At 33.0% G+C, this 5,902-nt stretch overlaps 1 non-coding gene across 1 annotated transcript; it reads right to left on the bottom strand.

Annotated features, from left to right (window-relative positions):
- Nucleotides 1–525: 525 nt before the first annotated feature.
- Nucleotides 526–631, bottom strand: LOC114580052. The gene has a single exon (XR_003701350.1). It is a non-coding gene; the product is annotated as a small nucleolar RNA R71 (small nucleolar RNA).
- Nucleotides 632–5,902: the final 5,271 nt, after the last annotated feature.

Below are 5,902 nucleotides of genomic sequence, written 5' to 3'. Positions count from 1 at the left end.
TTTATTTATTTTACTATTGTTACTACTTATTCATTTTATATTATTTGTAGATTTAGAAAGGAACTTTTATTATTTGAATATGAAATAGAAAGCAACTTTCAAAAATTCAAAAAGCTAAAAATATTTAGAGATGTCTAACCCAGTGCTAAATTAAGATCAATCTAAAACTCTTAGGGAGTAAGCTAGCCCTATATCAGGCAGAATCGATCAGAGTATTAGCACACCTAATATCAAAGCTAAATTTTTTGAATTGAAACCTTCCATTCTTTATATTGTTCAAAAATTTTACTTTGGGGTAACTCTAATTGAAGAACCAAATTTACAAGTAGCTTGTTTCCTAGATATCTATGTAATATTTAAATATAATGGTATCAGTGATGTTGCTATTAGGCTTAAATTATTTCTATTTTCTTTAAGGAACAAGGCTAAGATCTAGTTAAGTTCCTTTCCTTCTAGCTCTATAACCACTGAAATGAGTTGGCTCATCAATTTATAGCTATGGATTTTCCACCTTCAAAAGCTACCATACTTAGAAATTAGATCACTTCTTTTTCTCAATTCTAAGAGAATCAATTTATAAAAGTTGGGAGAGATTTAAGAAAATGCTTAAGAAGTTCCCTCGTTATGCCTTAACTAATTGGCTGGTTAATCTGACCTGAAATAATGGATTACTAGGTATCTAAGGTCAGTCATCAATACTATAGCCAGAGGATCTTTAATATCTAAGCTATTTGAGGAAGCATATGAACTAACAGAGGAAATGAATACTAATAATTTCTAGTATCCTATTGATATGATAAATCCTAAGAGAAAAGACAAAGTCTATGAATTGGATACTTTGTTAATTTTGACTTTGTAAGTAACAATAATTTACTAAAAATTAGACACTTTGGAAGTTAGGGTAGACCAAATAGGTATTATATTTCTATCAGGGATCCCATAAGTTTGAACTTTGTGGCACCGTACCATGTAGAACTATAGTGTTACTATTTAGATTATGAATAAGACTATCATGATACGAATGGGAAGATACCATTGGAAGATATTATGGAATTAGGAGTTCAATTGCATAATAAAACTTCTTCTTTTATAAAAATTTATAATCACAAAAGTCATCTTACTAGATTTATTAATTACCAAAAAATTTTGAAGGATAATATAAAAATATCTTACATAAGAGTGGGAGAGATTTAGGAGACCCTTACAAGGATAGAGTTCTACCTCAGAAGAATAATGGTGAAGGGGAATTTTAGATAGTAAATCTTCAAGTGAATAATCAAATCCTATAATATAACCTGAGAAACTAATAAGGAAGGTTGTAGAAAGACCCCCACCACAATTTTTTCAAATGTTAATCAAAGTTCTTAGAGGATTTTAAGAAATTGACTGTCAATATTTCATTCTCTGATGAATTATAACAAACGCTTACCTATTCTAAGTTTATGAAAGTTAACTTGAATAAGAAAATAAAGTTAGGATAATTTAAAATTTTGGTATTAACTGAAAAGTGTAGTAATATAAATCCAAAGAAACATCCTATGAAACTTAAAGATCCTTGTAGTTTTACTAGTACTTTAACTATATGTGATAAATATTGATGGAGAGCTTAATGTGATTTAGAATCAAGTATCAATCTCATGCATTTTTTATTATCAAAAGAATAGATATAGAAGAAGGTCAACCTACTTCTGTTACTTCATAATTAGTTGATAGATCTTTTCATTGCCCAAGAGGGTTAACAGATGATGTTTTGATTAAGGTTGATTGATTTATTTTCCCTATAGAATTTATTGTGCCAAAAATGGATGAAGATAAAGAAATACCCCTCATTTACGAGGACCTTTCTTAGCTATTAGGAAAGCCATGACTAATGTGCAAAAGGTGAATTCACTATGAGGGTTCAAGATCAGGAAGCTACTATTGATGTGCTTAAGTCTATGAAATTCCCTCAAGAAAAGAATAAATATTGTTTTAAAATAATTTGGAAGACATTAGGAGAGTTTAATAGAAGACTTTTTACAAGAAGAATTATTGGAAGAAGTTGAAAGGAATTATTATGAGAATTTAGGGGAAGGTTTTTCAACAATTGGATGAATTAAAAGATTATCTAATGAGACTTGTGAAACTTTAGAGGTTGTATCTTCTGATAAAACCTTAAGACCATCTATTGAATAACCTCCAGACTTGGAGCATAAAGTTTTACCTAATCATCTTAAGTATACTTTTTGGGGTAAGAACTCTACTCTTCATACAATCAATTCTATAAACATCAAAAAACATCAAAAAATTAAATTTATTAGAGTTTTAAGTGATTTTAAAAAAGATTTTGGGAAGATAATTGCTGACATTAAAGAAGTTAGCTGATAAATTTGCAAGTTTAAATTATAGTTGAAGCTAATTAAAGTTCATCGAAGTTATAAAACCATGGTGAACTATCCCTAACCGCACCAAGAGCGGGGTGAATTGGTATTTTTAAAAATACTACAATAAAAACTTTTTTTTTATTTTATGCTAGATAAAAAATTTTAAAAACAAATATAAATGAGTAACTTTATAAATGCAGAAGCAATCCAAAATTTTAAATATTTTTCATTTTGAGGCACATATAAATTGACCAAAATATAAAATCTTCTTTTACCTACTAAAGAATTAACCTCATTGCAGGTTGCAAAAAAAAATTAAAATTTTTGCATAAAGATAAATGCTATAAAGTAAATAAAAAATAAAAAATAGCATAATAGAAAATTTCTGGTGGTTCAGTCAATTATGTCTTATGTCTACACCCAGAGTCCTCCTCTCTATGTATTTTACTAACACTTATGCAACTCTCCTTTTGCACCGATAATAAGGTGGAGAAGCCCGTACAAGAATCACTTCCAAAAAACCCAGTGCGGTAGAGAACCATAACTGATGTTACCCTCCTTATAACAGTAGCGAACCATTAATCCTTTTTCACCCTCCATGGTGAGGGTAGAGAACCGAAGGAACCTTTCACACTCTTATATTGATGGCCGAGAATCATCAATCCTTTTTCACCCTTCAGGTAAAGGTAAAGATCCCAATGAATCTTTCTCACCCTCCTAGTGATGGCAGAGAAGTGCTAATCCATTTTTAACCTCCAGGAGAAGATAGAGAACACAAGACAATGACTTTGAAGCTTATACCCAAAGAGCAACTTAAAGAACTCACCAAGGCAAAATGAGGAAGCATTTTGTAAGCTTGCCTAGAGAAACCATGTGAATAACCCTCACACATAACCTAACCTTATTCCTCTTTAGACCTAAAGCTCTCTCTAGAAATTCTCCCCAGAGTTCCTTCAAAAGCCAAAAGTCCTTACAAAAGACTTCAATAAGATGCTTAAGTTCCATGCTTCAAAAAACATAATTTTTAATTTGGTCATCTCTGTACATACAATATGATCTAGGTTTATATTATACAATGAGTTCAAAAAAAGGACTCATCTATTATGATGAATTAGTCTTCCAAATTAATTGATCAAATTCATCAAACATATCACACAATATGATCATAAGTTTGTATGGTACGACTACTTTAATTCCCTTGTATTCATACTAGATGATTGGAAATTTTTTCTATCAATCATCTCGTATGATTCACATCAATAAGCATGATCAGTGCAATATTAATAGTTTGCATAATATGATATAGATATCATACTGCACAATTAGTTCAAAAATCAAGGTTATTATCTAGTACAACCTTTGGGATAAACAAATTTTTTCTCTGTCAATCGTATAGTATGATCTTCATTGTATCATACAATTAATAATATTTAATAAATATTGATTTAATTGGCTAATCACAAGGTATGATTTATATAAGATTTAAAATTTCATATAGTGCGATTAGATTTGTAAAGTATGATTAGTTCAAAATTTAATTTCAAAATTTCTTACCTAATTTATCTAGTCACTAGCTTTTACAGGTCAAAATAAATCATGCAGTATGATTAATATAAACATTAATGATTAATTATCCACTAAGCTTCCTTTTCGTATAAATGATAGTACAATATAATTTTAATCGCATGGTATAATTAGTTCAAAAAATTTTCATCACAAATTTTCTTCACTCTACTATGTGTGAGTGCACGATCGCTAATTTTGCATACACCTTTACCTTGCTAGACTCAAGAAATAGGAAATAGAATAAAGTTAAAATTACAATCTATTTTGAATGACATCCTATTCTACAAAAACTTGAGTCTTGATCAATCTTGAGTAGTGTAAGTGAACCTTATGAAAGTTCGTTAGGGATGTTAAGCCCTATGAACTTAGTCCCAAGCTAACCAAGAGAGGGGTGAATTGGTATTTTAAAAAATTTCTTTTCACAAAGAGCAAAAACACATAAATCAAAATCACACCACGTGAAAAATAAATGCGAAAATAAAAGTGCTGAAGCAAGAAACAAGAACACAGAAATATATAGTGGTTCGGTCAACTCGACCTACGTCCACTCCTTGGAGACACCCTCCAAGTATTGCACTACAAACGTGACTCTCCTTTAGCCCCCACGGCTAGGCGGAGAAGCCCTCACAAAGAACCTCTTTTTGCCACCCCGGCAAGGCAGAGAACCTATCTCCATTTGCTTCCTCTTGAAGCAGGCAGAGAACCACAACCAGATGCTGACTCCTTACCTCTACCGACCCTTCCACGGACGAGAAACTCTAGACGAAGAAGAAGCAGAGCGATCCTTGAAGCAACCCTTGTGAATCCCCTCACAAGCTCCCCCTCATAAGATCCTCTCTTTCTCTCTCCCTCTCTCTCTTTCTCTCCTCAAGGCCTTCTCAGGTCAAGGCTGCAGCCAAAAGGTTTGTTCAAAATGTTGAACAAGAGCTCTTAAATAGAAGAGCTTCAAAGGAGCTCATTAATTGCAAGTTGCCGACAATATCGTCCAGGCCGATATGGACATCAGCTTGACCGATCAGTACAAATCTCAGAAGATCGGCCAGAGCATCGCCCTGAATGCAAAATGGGACGATTTAAAATTGGCTTGATCGTCCAGGCCGATCTCAAGATCATCCCGGGCGATCAGTTCAAATCAGAGGAAAATCATCCAGAGCATCGGCCTGAATTCGAGCTGGCCAATATTTATCGTCCTGAAGTAACTAAGGTTTTTGAATAGATCGTCCTGGCCGATCCTGCGATCATCCAAGACAATATGATCGTATCAATCATCCTTAATTACTCCCTTGATTTCCTGATCAATTAAGGCATAATTTGTGAATATCGTCCAGGCCGATTAATGATCGTCCTGGCCGATAATTTAAAAAATACAGTATACCTTAATTGTCTATGGCGGCAACTTCTTTCTGTTTTGAGCTTATCGTCCTGGCCGATACACGTATCGTCCAAGATGATCTGTTAATGACGGCTTCCTTAATTAAGAATCCATATTTAGACTTTCTATTTTAAGCTGGTCGTCTAGGACGACGTAAATATCGTCCTGGCCGATATGAGTAAAAACAGAAATTCTAAATCTCTCAAGTGTGTGTGTGTGTATGGTTACTTAGAAATAGTCTCTTTGACCATTACAAATAGACTCAAGAAGAGAAAAAACAAAGTACAGACTGACTCAACCCTAAACCTACGCAATCTTGAACTAGCTTCGTTATTTCGTCCGATCTTCGATTCCTGAAAAGTTAGAAGTAACAAGCTATCCAAGAGAATCAACAGTGTTTGTCAATTATCAAAACATGAGTCATGAAATTATATTTGCAACAGTCTCCCCCTTTTTGATGCTGGCAAACACAAGTAGGAAAAACTCAGAGAAGAAAAAAAATAGTTCACTAGAAATTCAAAGTTACAAGCACATACCGTTTTTCCTACCACATCCTACTCCCCCTTTTGTCATCACAAAAAGAGGGTCCAGATACAAAAGA

Source organism: Dendrobium catenatum, unplaced genomic scaffold, assembly GCF_001605985.2.
Source record: "Dendrobium catenatum unplaced genomic scaffold, ASM160598v2 fragScaff_scaffold_744, whole genome shotgun sequence".
NCBI lineage: Eukaryota > Viridiplantae > Streptophyta > Magnoliopsida > Asparagales > Orchidaceae > Dendrobium > Dendrobium catenatum.
Note: the sequence above shows the minus strand (reverse complement) of the source record. Positions and strands in the feature narration are given on the sequence as shown.